Source organism: Petromyzon marinus, chromosome 23 (assembly GCF_048934315.1).
Source record: "Petromyzon marinus isolate PM22_M1 ecotype Great Lakes invasive population chromosome 23, UKy_Petmar_22M1.pri1.0, whole genome shotgun sequence".
Classification (NCBI taxonomy): Eukaryota; Metazoa; Chordata; class Hyperoartia; order Petromyzontiformes; family Petromyzontidae; genus Petromyzon; species Petromyzon marinus.
Window position 1 is genome coordinate 7,592,787 of NC_133689.1, and position 17,972 is coordinate 7,610,758.

The window sequence follows — 17,972 nt, forward strand, 5'->3', positions numbered from 1 at the left end:
CGAGAGGAGAAGGAGGAGGTGGGTGGAGGAGAGGTGTTAGTGCGGCATGTCCATTTGGATATCAGTGAGGAGGGATGATGATGATGCGTCATCTTCGAAGGTGCTGTGTAGGCGGTGCGTGGCAGGGGGGGGGGGGAAGAGAGCATTTTTTTTGTTTAAAAATAATTGTATGCAGTTATTCATGAACGGGCTAAGACTGCACTGTAAACTCACTCAACTTGAGCAGCTCGTTCAAACATGGGCAGCTGAAACTCAGATTTGGACCCATGATCTCAGTAATGGTGGCTGTCTGTATTTGCAAGACATGTAATGATTAACACCTGGTGATTCGATACATTATGACGATTTCATTAAAAAAAACATGTTCTGTATCGTCTGGTTGTCACGAAGTGTAACATTTGTTTTCCACGCCTCGTCCCGTGTCTTCTCATTTGGTCGATTATTTTTAAGGAAGGTAGTACTCTCTCTTAGCATATGCATTACATACATCGGAAATATTTAATTTGTAGATGCGTGTTCCGTGAGTTCAAACAATTATATGGTTGGCGAAGTAGAGTTGAGAGCCTGTTCCGATATCACTTGCCACCGATGTTAGCCATGGCCTGGAATCAAACTCAGGCCGCCAGAATCATACATTGTTTGGATGGATTTCATCACTAATAGCATGACTTCTACCAAAAACCTCATTCGCTGCAAACTAAATGCGTGTGTTTGAGAAAATATAAAGGACTCAAAAACGTTATCTTGTATGTGAGTAGGATTAATTTTCGGAAATTAAATATAAATATGAATCATTCTATACACTTTTTTTACTTATTAGAATCAATGGGAAATGAGGGCCTGATACGGATTAGTTGATTTCCAGCTGTAATGGCATCTTCACATGACACAACACTAACTGTTCCCGTCATTGTGGATAATATATTGCTAACACAATAGGTACGAAAACAACGTATGCTTCATGTCCATATATATATTTCACACAAAAATATTCTTATTTGTATATGTGTGGAGAGACGTATGCATGAAGAAGACAATGTCCGCTTATCTATTCTGTCATTCGTATGGCGGCTTAGTTATGATTAACATGTCATTGCCGTGGGGTCGCTATAACCCAGACTTTGTTTGTCGTATTTGTATTGAAGCTCATTTTACGTAATCAATGAGGCTGCTCAGCGGGAAGCGCACATTGCAGTCCTATATTGATGAGAACGGTGCTGTTTGCTGTCTTGGAAACGTCCGGAGCTTCGAAAAACTGGGTGGCTTCGTGTTAAGGCGTCGCCAGGTGTCAGTATTGGGCATGCGGTTGGTTCTGCAAAATAAAAACCTGGTCATGGGCGTTGTTATAAGCCCATAGGCGGCCCTGAGCAGAATATATTTTTTTGCGTTGGTGAGGCCTTTCAATGTATAAAGAGCTACGTGAGATGGCAGATGGGATACAGACGACAGGTGGAGTTGTAGTGAGCTAAGGGAAATTAAGACAAATATGTAGTTAGATAATAGAAAGACGAATGGCCTTTTTGTGTTTGTTAATTAGCTTATTATGCTTCATTAGGATAATTTTTTTCCACCACATTTTTTAATGCACCTCAATTTGTTTTCATAAATCCTGGTCTTCTTGAGCTACATGGGGCACTAATCTTTTGCTTCGTTTGCTTTTGCCTCGGGGGCGCCTACGGTGGCGAGATGTTAACTACCTCGCCTGGTATACAGGAGGTCGTGTGTTCGTTCCTGTACCTGACGCCTGTATATTTGGAGTTTGCGTGTTCTCTCTCCCCTCGGTCAAGTGGTTTTTTCTCCGGGTCCTCCGGTTTTTCCCCTCCACATTTTTAATCAATATGCGTTTGTAGCAATTGGCTGCTATACATGTCCACGCGATAGGCCACTTCGTTGAGCTATCATTTTGTGGCCAGGTCGCTTCCGAAAAATAGCTCCACAGTAGGCCTTACCTGGTAAAATAAAATTTAAAAAATGTATTGTTTCATTTTACTGCTGCTGGAACTGGGATTGTGCTTGATTCATTTGGTTTTAAACGCTGGGCAATTACAGAGTGATGATGATGATGACAGTGATGCATATGATTATTATTTCGTGTGTATTCCTGCGTGTTTACATCCTTGCGTTCCAATGAGCATATGGAGAGATAGTGCGGCATTTTAATATATCCACTATCCTAAGGTAATATAAATCTCCAGTCATTATGGCGAGAGTGCACAGGCACATTGTGTGATGTTTTTTTTTAATATTCGTCAAGGCTCTGTCTTTAAGACCCCCGTGAATGCGCGCCTTACAATTGTGCAAACAAGCGGTCCGCTTTGCTATCAAGCCTAGACTGGGATACGTTTCATAGTAAACCCAAATAATGCATATATTCGGTGCAGTTATTGATGACTGGGCTAAAGCCATAAATAGCGTTACACTTGAGACGTTCGGATTTCAAGTTCAAATTAACGATCTCGGCGATACTGGTGCAGCGCTCTGATGCAGCCATAGCATTAGCACCTAAGCCATTTAGCAAACGTGCAAACCTTGCATCTTAGCAAGCCACTTTCATTGTCCCGCAGTTTAATGGGTTCAGGAAATGCATCAGGCCCTGTTTAAAAGCATTTTTAGAGAAAGCTGTAGCTGAAGAATTGGCCACTTAGAGCAATGACCAATAGGGCGCACGGGCTCTGTTGCTTGCTCCGCTAAAGCTTGTTGGCTGTTTCCCCAGCTTTGTATTTATTACCTACAATAAAAACAAATCCGAGTTGCTATTCAGATCTCATCATCATCATTGTCACGTCCAGTTTGCGAGGCTGAGCGGATGTGATCAGCTCAACCGTGGCATTTGCACCTCAGCCATATGCAAGCAAACAGGATGAGAGGGCAACGCATGGGAAATGTACAAACGTTTGTTGTCCTTGAGGAAATTAAGTGGAGACGCATTGCAATTTGACAACAGATAGATGCTTAAGTAAACCCATGTCAATCCTGCAATGCCCTGCTATTTGCATTAATCACGACGGTGCCCTACACGGTACACAAACAGGAGCTGACTCGTATAACGATGCTTTTAACGCACATGCCTTGGTAATTTCCAAGGCCACGTCGCTATTAGGAAGAATTTCAGATGCAGGTAAAAGTGTGCTCTACTTGATTTGAAGCTTTCGTGACTGCAGGAATCCATACTCTTTGGTTCTTTCGGCAAAGTCACGAATGTAGAAAATAATTAATAGATCACGACGTTTCGATCGCAACACAAGCGACCGTCTTCGTGTCAAGGCTCTGTCTTGAAGCAAACAGGACGAGACTGTCATGGAGTGCAGGATGAAGACGGTCGCTTTCGTTGCGATCGAAACGTCGTGTTCTATTAATAATTTTCTACCTACGTGACTTTACCGAAAGAACCAAAGCGTATCCTCTACTTATCTTGCTGAGGACTCCAGTAACCAAGCGGTTCTCTACTAATCGTAATTTACAGCTACTTTTCGAATTAAAGCTTTCGTGACTGCAAGGATTCATCTTCTTTGGTTCTTTCGGTAAAGTCACGTAGAATGAGAATAAAATAATAAATTGATAAAATAAAATAACACAATAATACAGCTACTTGTCAAGACGGTTTTGGATGTCCATCCTTCTTCTGAAATTCGTGGTCCGCCAGGAAGTGTCTAACTGTGTTGTTGGCCTGACTGGATGTGCTTCACATAATGTTTTTTCAGGTTGGTTGAATTCTCGCCTCTCATCTTTTTGTTGTATTTACCTCCGTGATTTGTTCTTGACACCTGATGAAGATCGCTTGCGTTGTGATCTAAACGTCGTGATTGTTTTTTTAAATATAATTTTATTGTATTTCTACATACGTGACTTTACCGAAAAAAAACAATGAGCATGCCCATGACTGTTTCAGATTCCCTTAGCTGTGGCCAAAAATCGATCGTAAGTCGCTGGTTTCTTATCGCAGCGTGCTAACCGCTGCACCACTGCTCCCGCCCCATTGGTTGTCCGCATGACGTAACGATTGGTATCTTACATGAAGGCGAAACAAAAAACACATCTGTTTTGCAAATTAAAATTTTCAACATATTCATTTAACATACTCTTTGGTTCTTTCGGTAAAGTCACGTAGGTATAAAATAACATAAATCACGACGTTTCGGGCGCACACACAAGCGTCCGTCATCAGGTGGGATGGACGCTTGTGTTGCGCCCGAAACGTCGTGATTTATTTTATGTTTCTACCCACGTAACTTTACCGAAAGAACCAAAGAGTATGGATTCCTGCAGTCACGAAAGCTTCAAATCGAGATATTTATTTAAAATAATACTTAAAGAGCATCTACATCATGGGACCTCCTTTGCCAGTACCAAAATAAGATGATAGGTTTTTCCCCTTTTTTCTGGCAACAAAACAGGTGTTAAGATGTTAAAACACCAAACTGAAACCTTTTTTACAAAGACAATACATATATTATCAGGGTATGTTATTTTATTTGCATTCTGACCACGAGCATTGCGGTTAATGCAGACATGATTCTTTGTAAAAAAAAAAGTTTCCGTTTGGTGTTTTAACATCTTAACACCAGTTTTGTTGCCAGAAAAAAAGGCGAAAAACCTATTATCAATACTTAAAGAGAACGGAATGTAATAAACCAAAGCGTGTGACCACCTGTGAACGTATAGCAATGCGTCCTTCACTTGCTCGGCATTTGTTCATTATTAAAACGATTCAACACAGCTGCCAACGTGTGTCTGCCAGTCCCTCTGCCCGCATGTTGTGACGCCATGAGACCGTGATGAGATGCTTCATCACCATATGCCGAGACTGGCTGGAGTGCAGGATGTGTTACAAAGTGTTGTGCACCATTGCCATAAACTGTAGGGCCAATGCAGTACACCTGATCACCGTTAAATTTTATACCTGGCAACAGGTTACCGCTTTGCTTTAAGATTTAATGTGCACAATTATTTTGATGAGGCCAGTTGTAATTGCCGGCGAAACGTTATGCAGTAAAACCTTGGATTGCGAGTAACTTGGTCTGCGGGTGTTTTGCAAGACGAGTAAAAATGTTTAAGTAAATATTAATTTGATAAACGAGCGAGGTCTTGCAATACGAGTAGTGTACGTATACGCTTTGTCTGCCGAGCGTCACGTGATCACAACTGACATACGAGTGCTTTGATATACGAGTGCTTTGGATTATAAACACGTTTCCGGAACGAATTATGCTCGCAATCCAAGGTTTTACTGTACTCCAATTATAAATGCTATGGCTTTACTCTCCAATACGCCGATGTTGCTCAACTAGTGACTAATTGCCACCTTTTGTTGAAGTGACAAACCTTACTAATTTGCTGTGTTGGGTGGTCGTGAGTTTAAGGAGACATTCATTTTTACGCGGCCTATCCCAAACATCCCTATTATGGATGTACAATGACTTTTGGCGTTTTTTAAAAAAAATCTCCTCTAATTGTGCCTGATTCGTCGCCAGATTCTGTGTTGACTAAAGCTCATTTTTTTTCTCTCATGGATTCCGATTAAATATTTTGCCAAGATAAGCAGTGTTTGATTGCAATGAGTTTCCTGTTAATTTGTAATTCAGAGCTCACAATTGCAGTCATGGAAAGCCGAAACACAGCCCATGTGCCTTGTCTACCAGTCAGAAAATGCATGCATATAATTAAAAGTGTTTTTTGAGTGTGAGCCCGCCCTTGTCTCCTGCTCATAGCCCCGAGCCAGTGGTGGGAATTCCAAATCCCTTCCCACACAAACTGGTGCTCATTTTATTCGTCCCGGGGGGAATGATCACGCTGGGTGAACCGCTTGGCCGAGAGTTTTTTTTAATGAACCCGAGCACACGTTTGGGGTGGTTGTAAGGGTCACGTCAGGATACCGTAAACAATGAATTAATGAAGGACAGCTGGGAGAACAAAGCAGAGAGAACTGGCTGAGGACTTGCAACGAGAGAGAGTGATATTTGGCGGGAAAGAAAAAGGAAGGAGAGGGGAGAATGAGAGGCAGAGACGAAGGGGCAGCGTTGGTGGACATGAGGAGGTTAGATCAACCTCTGGGCAGGGTATGGAGAGATGGCTTCCGACGAGTGCATGTGCTTCGGAGTGTGAGGGATTTTCACACGCTAAACAACTTTTAAGAGAAGGGGGGTGGTGGGGGGGGTCGTGCGGGGCCCGGGACAAATTCCCCTGCGTGGGCCCCCCAAACACCTTCAAACTAAACCGGAACTATTGCATCTGACACCGTGACCTTGAAGCGCGGGACACCCCCCCAAAGTGCGGGGCCCGAGGCGGTTGCCCCGATTCGCCGTACCCTAGGGACGGCTCTGCCCCCTGTGAGTTCCCCTTCACATGCACGATATACGTACGTGGGCCACATATTGTCACATGCATATATATTGTATACAGTAGACTCGATTATCCGCGTGCAATTTTTCCGATGAGCGGATTAACCACGCACATGAGATTTTGACATAAATGAATAACTCATGGAATTTCCCTTAAGCCCAAATTAATCATCTAAAAACAGTTATACATTGTTATTCTTGGAAATGTCACGTGCTTAAACCGAACGAATTTGTTGCTTCGGTTAATCCGACATCCACATGTTCGCCTCTACAGTGCAGTAGTTGCATATCTTTACAACAGTGGGCGGAGTTTGATTGATGTTGATAGGCGTGGCTCTGCTATCATCCACTTAGTGGGCCGAGTCTTTTGTGCGGGTGCATGAAATATTATAACTGAGCACGAGCATCGATCGCCGATCGTTAGCTTTTGGCACAGATATCCGCGGAAATTGGATATTATTTGTGTTATCCGTGATTTTGAGTAACCCGTGGCCATCCTCCCCATTATTAGCGCGGATAATCCAGAGTCGACTGTATATACATTTGATGTAAATTCAGGTCGTAATTTTACCTGTTGATCTCTTTCAAATAAATTACATTGGCATCGTACATATTAAGGGTAACGCCATGCACAAAATGATCGCAGGCATCCTTCCTTGAAGGTGCACAGCCATTGCCCAATGCGAGAGCAATGACCCGTGCCAAAATACAGTTGAATGGCAGCCTCCACCGACCATCGCTTACAATAAATATAAACCTGTATGTGCACATGCTGTATGTGATGATATTGGGCATGAGTTTTTTTTTATACGTGAAATCGTATTGTGAATTTTCAAATTTTCAATATCATTGACATTGTGGCATATGTATGTGTCTCCAGGCTCACAATAGTGATGTTACTGGACAGCACGTGATGTGTGTGTTGCCAAACCCACTTTCCCCTTCGGATCAATCCACAGCAAATCTTTTGGGAGCGTCCAGAATTTTCCAACTCGGCCTGCATTTCGTATTTTTCAGATTGTGACGGCGTTAAATAAAATCGTGCCTGCACGACATCGTTGCTTAGGGGCCGCCCATAAATGACGTCACGCGATTTTGGACGATTTTTGACCCCCCCCCTCTCGTCACACGGCGTCACAAAAAGTCAGACCCCTCCCTCAAATTTGACGTCACAAAGCTCTGCCCCCCCCCCCCCCTCCAAAACCATATTTCCATTTTGAAAATTAAACATGCTTCAAATCGCTTTAAACTATTGTCATTGTAATGAGTATTTGATGTGGCGCTGCACTCTGATGTTGTAGGAGAAAACATTTATTAAAAAATCTAATTAATTAGAACATGTTGTCTATATTTATTTAAAGTTGCGCATTTTGATGTGACGTCACATTTCTCAACCCCCCCCCCCTCGTCACACATAGTCACAAATGTCTGACCCCCCCCCCCCCCCAGGTGCGTGACGTCATTTATGGACGGCCCCTAACAGCACGAGGAGTTGAAGTATTACAGGTTGCAGGAATCCATATTCTTCGGTTCTTTCGGTAAAGTCACGTGGTTAGAAATAAAATGAAACAACGCTTGTGTTGCGATCTAAGCGTCGTGAGTTGTTTTAATTTATTTCTAACTACGTGACTTTACCGAAGGAACCAAAGAGTATCACAGGTTCTCACTGTTTACCTGCCCTGACTCGGAGGAAATTGCAAGTGACATCGATAAGTAATTACCACGCGTGCATGAAACAGCTGTGATCATTTGCGGCAAACAGGACCAACAAAGTGGCCAGTTATATTCACGTCGATAGGTGTCTCTACTTATCATGAATACTACTGTAAATCATCGTCTTTTCCAGTCTAGAGATTTGGCAGTTTAACTAACATATGGCCTAGATAATATGTTAATCTGTTAGCCAAGGTTGAAGAGCTTAATTTTAGAAATTGGCAAGACAGGTCCACTGTCAGTGAGATTAAATTCTGAAAATATGTCGTCAGATTAATTTATTCACCTATTACTCATTTCCAGGGAGCAATGCATGTAGCTGTACATGGACTGATCACTTTCGATTATAAGATAATGTGTGTAAGAATCACATGCTTTTTTTTGTTACGTCATGTCAGTAAGTCACAAGATCCCTACACCCGCTAGGGGTGACTACATTCATCAAAATGTAAAAGGATTGAAACGTGACCCTGGATTGTCAGGATGAATATTGGTAAATGAAGTACATTAGAGTTCTCGGTTCACTCACTCGTAGCCACTCCTGTAAAAGATGTAATGGACATTGAGCTCCAATAACATTACTCATGTGCTTCGTAATATTACTCATGTGGTATGCATAATAGGTGTAACTAATATTGGAATCTAATAATAGAGTATCCTGAAAATACATTTCAATAAGAGAACAACGCCGTATTCTGCGCTGTGAGCACCGCTGAACTTAGTATGGGTTTTTGTTTTAAATAGAATATTGGGCAGACTTATTACACGGGCAGCTCAAATCTGGTGCACGCCTACAGTAGTAATAATAAAAGAGACGATTGTAAATTATAAAGCGCTGCAGAATTTGTTGACACTCTATGATGGGATATGAGGACATGCGCGCATTTCAGAAAGGACCCCTTTTTGTGGGGATTTTTTTTTATCATGTTAGCCACAAAAGGGCAATCAGAGCATCATTCACAGCCACCGCCGGTAGACCAATGGGGGCAATAATGCTGTATTTGGCTCGGCAATGCATTTCTTCTTGCGAGCGGGCACACACACGGACGTGTTTCATGTGTGCGTGCATGCTCTGTCTTGCAAGCACAATGTTTTAGACGAGTGTTGGGTATTTTTATCTCGTTCGTTTGGAGCTGCACTCCTTGACCTAATCCTAGGCCATATCTCTCTGCGGTTGTGAAAACAAAGGACATCTTCCCGCCTTTGATTAATAAAATTGTCTTCACCCAGGCATAATGTGTAATTCATTTATCTGCATTACCATGTACTGGTTATAACAAAGCATGGTAAGGAACAACTCGATAAAGCCATCAGTTTGAATGAAAAGGTTTGAGTATTTTTTTATTATTATTCATCCATCGGTCCACTGACTCACCCGTTCATCCATCTCCATATCCATCCGTCAATCCACTCTGTCGCCCATGCATTTATTACACTGTTAACATCCTGTAACATTTTGCGAGCACACCCACTCAGGAGTGCAGCAGTGCTAACAGCACTTCCATGCCTGCACAAGAACCCTTTTAGTGCAGTCAGTAATGCATTATTTATGTTGAGCAGAGTAAATTCATCTCTGACGCGTGGCCACGCACTTTTTAATCGTTCTTATGAACATCAATTATAATTTTTTTTATCGGGAATGAGCGATACTTTCTTGATGAATAAATACAAATCACAGGATGATGATATTACATCTATTCATAGCGACTACGGTAATCTCCATTGGGTTGTGAATTGTATCATGGACATTTCAGGTCAGAATGGGTTTTATTCGCCATGAAAGTTCGCACAGACAAGGAATTTACTTTGGCAGGAAGGTGCATACATTCAACATATAGTAATCTTAAATCTAAAATAAATGGTATACAAGTCTAACTATACTAAAGGTACAAAGTCTAACTAACACTAAGGGGCTAAAGTATGTAACATTTTGAATAAATATTGAATATAAAGTAGCTATAAGATACAATCTAAAAATACAAAAAAATACAAATAGGGTAACATAGTGTAAATATGGCAAGGTGTCATTCTGTAGATAAAATGTTAAAGTCAGTGTATGCCCTTGGCCTTGTTCAAGAGGCCAGCAACGGATGGGAAGAAACTGTTTTTGTGGCGTGAGGTTTTGGTCCTGATGGACCGCAGCCTTCTGCCGGAGGGGAGTAGCTGGAACAGAGAGGTAACTTTAACTTGCGATTGTCAGATGGACTGTGTCAGTCCTAAGAGAACTATTATATTTATTATTGTGCTATATCCATTATGCAGCGATGGTTATACGTTTATTTGACAGACGCGAACAAAAACTCTGCAAAGAATTGGCCAAATATCCAAAAGAGCAGCCTCCTTTTAAATAGTCTTGAGAGACTGAAATAATGTTCTGCTTAAATATAGTTTTTTTTTCTTATTTTGGTCCATTTTAGTAACACAGTTATGTTATTACAATACTCCATGATATATAGTGTTCTCTGCAACTATAATGGACCTAAGAAATGTCACAGACAACAAGTTTGCTGAACAATTCAATGTATTTGTTGGAGTGTAAAACACACCAGAGTGATTATCACGGGAACAATTATTGTCAGACCAGGAAAAATAAATGACCCCTTAGAACTACACTAAGACCAAAAAAGAAAATATATCTGAAATCGAATTCAAATTAGATACATCATATTGATTGTTTAAGAGATAAGGGAACCTGGGTTGGACACATCACAGCAGAGGGATCAGGGTCATTGGTCAAGACGGAGTAGCAGCCAATTCCATGAACACACTTGCAAGAGCAAAATAAATGTTTTTGCACGACAAGACCATGAGTGGTGGTAACAACTTGGGGAGGCGTTCGTCCAACAGTGGATAGGGCGCGGCTGATGATGTTCATGATGATGATATTGATCACATAGAGCGTCTTATTCATCTGCTAGCAGTTGCAATGGCAAGGTTGGAATCTAAGTACTGTTAATATTAAACCAGGCTATTTTCAGGGCACAACTATATGGATTCTGCAGAATATTGAGTTTGATATTGAATATGTGGTCAAACAGCTTTTCCATTGAAAATCAGTGTCTGGGCAGTATCTCATGCGTTTTCTGACAAGCGGATGCAGACAACACCTCGGACTTAAATTCAGGATCAAAATCTGAATTCACGTACTCAGACGACACACCGCATGGTGTCTGTACACGCTGCTTGAATGTATGAAATTAAATATTCGAATATGGGGGTCAAATACTGGAATTCATTAGGCGGTTACTCGAACGTGGCTGCGTTTCACTTGCGCCAAGATGGAAATTGGTCTCCCTTTACAAAGGGCTTCCCGAAAATAATTAACAAGCCAAAATCATCACTCAAAAAACAGAGCAGGAATAATATATTCTAGATTTGAAGTTTTCGTGACTGCAATGATCCATACTCTTTGGTTCTTTAGGTAAAGTCACGTAGGTAAAAGATAATAAATAAAAATAAGTTATTAATATTTTTAATAAAACCGCATTATGTATTTATTATTTTTTTACCTACGTGACTTTACCTAAAGAACCAAAGAGTAGGAATAATATAGGCATTGCATTCAATGTGTTGTAACACAGTACTTTGCCTAGCAATTTATTTTCACAGTCGTGTTCATAATTATGGTGGTGTGACTAAGCAGGGCTCAAAAAAAGCGAATGCATGTTACTACAGCCACAGGCAGTTTTATAGACAGTGTTGCATGTGTTTGTGCCAAGGTGGTGTTCTTCCTGTGATAAAGACGAGTACAACAATAAAGTAATAATTATTTTCAGGCCTTTGTTAATCCACTGCTGGACGAAGGCCTCCTAATGTATGTACGTATGTTGAACTTATTTCTCACCAAACGTAGCCAACTGTGCTTAATCGGAGTAATTTGGGATTTCTTGTCCGTAGTACTTAATTTCAGCTGGAACAATCCAGAATGCCATTCGGGAAATTATTTTGGAAGTTGTTTTTAATATTATTTTGGTTTAAAACCTGTTAATTGGATTACAGAATTATAGGGTAGAATTTTGTAGGATTAATGTGGATTTGTGTCCTTTGTACTACATGGGGTAGTGAGTGTCTTGCGCTGATAATCCCTACTACGAGCCAGCTTTAGCGTCGTTCAGGAAAATATTGAGTGATAAATGAATCCCTAATCATACTTCACCCGCGTGCGGGTTGGTGATGGGGAGCTGATCAAGACTGGTGTCACCCGCCACTGATGTTCGCCTTGGTCGGGAATTGAACTCGGATCACCGGGTTCACGGCACAGTTTGCGAACCACTGCACCACTGCTTCCCCAAGGAAGCAAAAATAATTGAGATAAAAAATATATTTTAGTCACCGTTGCATATACTTACAAATAACAGCTTAGATACATTCGTCAACATATTGGTGAAACAATTACGATAATTAATAACATTTATGCTGAATGTTCTATCTGAAATATACCATCAAACACAATCCTTTCTTCCCATATTTGGTCTTTCTACATTAAATAAAAACAAATATACAAAATGCGTCGGCTGCACGGCCTTCTGGAAGTGCATCTCATGAGCAGCATTCGTTCAACGCAAGCACATTCTGGACTGATGTCCACAATTCAATGTCTCATCAGCAGCCAGACTTGCTTCATGAAATGCTGGTGACCTGCCGCATGCTTACAGGCAATACTCCTTTCTGTAATAAATTGGTCCTATTTCGATGCAAACACATTTTTTTTCATAAATTATACATTTGTGTTATCTCTATAAATGCACAAGGTCCTTCTGCGACGATGAATTGTCACACCATGTTTGTAACATAATTTGCTGAACGGCAGGCAAGCGGTCGCAACTAAGGCATCACGCTCGCCACGCGGGTTGCTTTCATCATATTTGCAGTGTGGTGCATTTTCTCCGAGTTCTTTCAACTCCTTTTCAATGGCAGGCTATATAAAAGCATGGCACGCCAATACATGTCAATAAAACGCGTTGTTGTTTTCCGCTCAAAAGTCGAGCTGGTAAATAAGTACGACTCACGGTTTTTTCACAATTTTGAGTGATTCGTGGCCATGCAATGGATGGTTCAGGTCTTATGTAAGGGTCAGCTCCAAAAGTGTTGTATTTACTGACAGCTTTTTCTGTGAGAAGAGGGCAGGAAACAAATAACAACTATCCCACAACTCCGGCTGTCACCTGATAAGGCTAGTTGTAATTACCGGCGAAACGTCGTACTCGAATTGCAAATGTCGGTTTTCTCTCAAACACACCAGTGTGCTGTACTAGTAAAGAATTGGCACGTTTTGTTGACGTGACAACCCTTACTAGTTGGCTCTGTCGGGTGGTGGCGGGTTTAACGACACATTTACAGTATATGTACGCGATCTAACCCAACAAAAAACATTTGTTACGGATATTCAACACTATTATCAGTTACTCTTCGGTAAAGTCACGTGGGTACAAAATAAAATAAATCACGACGTTTCGGGCGCAACATGAGCGTCCATCGTCACGGGGGGAAAGAAATGGTCTGCTGCTGTGGCAGACTGTTTTTATCAGTTGCTTCACTATGGGGAATATTCACTAGGTGGCGGACATTAGCCGCTTGCTGTAACAACAAAATCATTCAGCAGCCCCGCTCCTCTTTTTTTCTCCACAAGCAGAATCGCTCCACAGACAGATTGAATAATCAACTGTGTCATTTCCTGGCCACCTTACAACATTAGCCTGCGTCGTCTGTTACTCCCAAGCTGTTCGCCATCAAAACGAGAGCCCCCGTTTAGCTTTCGAGGTCTGATGAGAATAGGAGCATCCAGGGTGATTCGGTGATAGTTTTAGTTTTAAACTGTCAGGAGTCAAATCAGCCCTTCCTCTTGGGGGAGTGGATAAAATAACTATTGATTTGTGGAAAGCGAACAATGGTTGTACAATTGAATGACATCCCCCCGACCAGAGAAATGTGAAATATCCACCACTGACTCAGAACAATTCGCAGGAAATTAGTTATGTGCCACACTTGTTAGGGAAACTGCTATAAACATAAAAAAATCCAATATGAAGCAGAGAGTTTCGCCACAGCCCAGCTTACAATGTCTATCCAGCGTCTCTATCCAAATTCAGGCCAAATACTCTTGTTATCAGTACACTTAAACAAGTGTGTGGTCGTCTTCTTCAATAGATCAGCCAGAATGAGCGTTGCAAATAAATGATTAAATATGGGGGCCAGGCAATTCCAAGTGATTTCGGGGCTCAATCGAGTGTCGAGGCAGGGATTATCTCACGTTTACAGCCCTGAGCCAGTGGTGGAAATTCCGAATTCGTATCGCGGTGGGGGGCGAACAACCATTGTTGACTTCTCTCAGATGGATGATGAGCAAAGTGAACCCCCAACGACGATTCGAACTCACAACCTTCTGATTGCGCGCCGCTCGCTCTACTGCCTATCGTTCAGGGAACGTTCACTTCAATCATTTTTAATTCCTGTAATTATTTATCTGGGGATTTTTTTCGGGGACTTAAAAAATGGGAGATGAGTGCCCCCCCCCCCTGCTGGATTGAGAGAGAAAACGTTTAATATTTTTCAAGTAGAAGACACAATAATTTGTAGTTGTTTTCTTTATTATATTTATTATATAATGGAGGAACCAAAAGTGTCTGTGACGATAGGTTTAGTGGGGAGTGGTGGTGGAGCGGTTAGCGTGCTGCGCTATGAACCCGGCTACCCGAGTTCGATTCCCGCTCACGGCCACCACCAGTGACGATTAGCTTAACCGGTCCTGGACCTCTCCTAGGTGGACTCAGTCTCAAATGAGTACCTGGTGCGGTGTGTAAACATCGCCACTGAGGAGACAAAGGCGGCCGGGCGTGGTGCTGGCCACCCACCCCCTCGTGTACCGTTCCGGCCTTCATAGGTGCTCGCGAACAGCACTTGCCCCAACTGTCTATTAAGGCTATACTGGGGGTATCTTTGTCTTTGTATGTGACAGCACGAAACAAGCTAAGAGAAAGTACTATATTTCATAACCAAACGAAAATACTGTTGCTCGTACACGAGGTTGTTACACAGTGTACAGGTGAGGGCATTATTGCCTCATAGCTATGCACACTGGAGCCTGGGTTCGTGTTCCATTATTCCATGAGTCATGATGCTCAGTGGGATCGGTACATTCCCTGCATCAACTTCTACCCCGCACCTCCGAAAAGCACGGGGTTTAGCTACGTACGGTGCGAAGGAAGTTCAACATACATACATATCCTAGCACAGCCACGAGTCGGGAATTGAACATTAAACTAACTTCATTTTACATTGAGGTGAGATTGCGTTAAGTTAGAATCGTTGATCTTCGTCAATTGTACACCATGTGATTTAATATGACCACAGTGACGATGTAGCATGTGCACCTTGCACCCACGTGGAACCTTTGACGATCGGTTCCGGAGTTGGCCCAGCTCTTAAGCAGGTGGCAAGGGTCATGAATGTGGCCAGGGGGGATTTTAATCACAAGTCCCCATTGATCATTCCAGTCCAACAGGGCTGCCTTGGGCCCATCCGGGTGGAAGACATGAGCCAGTACGATTCCACCTGGATGTGTAAACAATACAGAAATGTCGTGCCTCCTCCCCTCCCCTCTCTCTCAGTCAGCAGAGTTTGTGCTGGCCCATTGGGGGGCCCACACTGAAATTATTTTTCAGGGGCCCCCTTCTTTAGCGAGATGGCTCCGAGTGAGATGACAGCAGCGATACAGACACGAGTTAGAGGTGTCGTAGAGGAGAGCATTTTGGACACATTTTAAAGACGGAGTAATACTCTTTGTTTTTTTTCGGTAAAGTCACGTAGGTAAACATTTAAAAAAAAATTAAATCACGACGTTTCGGGCGCAACACAAGCGTCCTTCTTCAGGTGGGGACAACGTAGCGAAAGCACACCGCTTAATAAGTGTGTCTAAGATGTAGTAACATGAGAGAAGAGAGAGCGATGTCGTGAAATGAGGGATTTGGACAAGAGATACGGATGGAGTGAGACGAGAGAATTGAGACACAGATGAGAGATACATGTGGCCTTGGATCAAAGAGAGATACGGATAAGAAAAATATGAGAGAGATACTTGTTATGGCCATTAGCTTTTTTTTTGTTGACATTTGGATTTGAGCTGATATTGGCTTCATACAGATTTTTGTTTCATTAATTTGAGGCTCCTTCAGCTGCCTAGTGTCCTGAATATTGGCTTAGTTTGCTTGTGCCTAGTGCCACCACTGTCTATGGGTCTGTTCCTGACTTAATGTACCAGAAATTATTGCACAGGGATACTTAGGAGTGCAGCAAAGCACTTATATCAAGCACATTATTTTTGATTGTGCCGAGTCACGTTTTCGCAGTATCCCACTGTGGTGGGGGGGAGGGGGGGGGATGGAACTGTTTAACATGAACATGCATTTATTTTAATTGCATCGTGATGACATGAGCACACAAGGTTCTGGACCTGATTGCCTATGAAATAGACAATTAAACGTGGATATTCCTGTATATGTGCGCTGCACATGCCCGTTAATGTGGTGACATTTAACCATGAAGACAAGTCCATTTTATAGGCTCCTTGTAGCACACTGCCACAGAGTGGTGTTAGTTAAACATACATTCAGCAGCTTTCATCCTCTTTCCTCCTGATGACGATCGCTTGTGTTGTGATCGAAACGTCGTAGTTTTTGTTATTTTTGTAAAAAAAAATTTAACCTATCCACGTGACTTTTACCGAAAGACCCAAAGAATAGTTAAACATACTGTCAAATATTTGTAGTGCCTCTTGGTCTAAATTCCCCTATCTCATCTACAATTCAGTGACGAGCTGCTACCCTGGCACTGTGTTTGCCTCATCACCACTCCCCATTCACAAACACTGCACATTGGTAATCAATTCTTAAGTGGTGCAGTGTCTCGTCGAATGACTTGGGATCACCAAACAGCTTCCACATATAGGCAACGTAGACCCGTGCGTATGTGGGTTCCGTGCTCTGTTGCGAGTTCCGCAAACTCACGTTTGCTTCCTGGCTGCTGTGGATTTGTATCTGGCCCTGGACCCCGTCCTCCCCTCGGTTGACTCAGCCTAAAATTACGATCTGGTACAGCAGGCAATATGAGCAATAGGTAGACCAATCACGCCCTAATGCGCAGCACCAGACTCGGTACGGGGTTCAACTAAAAGCACTGGCTCCAACAGTCTGCAGGGGTAAATGGGGATTTTTTTTAATGTGTGCATGTCTAGAAATTTACTCAGTACTCTTGCGACCTTTTGTATGCATAATACATGAGGCTTTAATGCAGCTCATTAAGGCACTTTCTAAACTACAGATGCATATGATTACAGATGTTCAGTGCATTTGTCTCTATAACATGCAACATGCAGATTGGATTTATATTCACCCCATTTATATATGATGATGATGTTGGACAACCCTTTGTCAATCCACTGCTGGATGAAGACCTTTTCCATAGCATGATGGTGATGAGGGTTTATTCATCGCACTTCTCCATGACTTGGTGAATGGGTTAAAGGGATTATTAAACAGCACTGAGAACTGCATATATTTAGCTATATAAAGTAAATATTCACGTAGATACAGTGGCCACCAATTTACTATATTCACGTGGATGTAAATAGGAATCTTCAAATAATGGCATGATCGGCCATGATCGATTCACTGCTCGATTACGGCCTCCCCATGTCATAGCCATTCGCCTTCGATATCACAATCCGTCTCCTGAGCTATCACCACTCAATCTCCACAGAGGTCACCCCCTCAGGCGTGTTTCCTCGTTTTGTCTAACTATTCTCCCTTTGAGCACTGTGAGGCTACCCACGCCCAGGAGGATTTCTCCACAAATGTGGCTGCCGCCTGATGAAGCTAGTTGTAATTACTGGCGAAACGTCGTACTCTGATTGTAAATGTTGTGGTT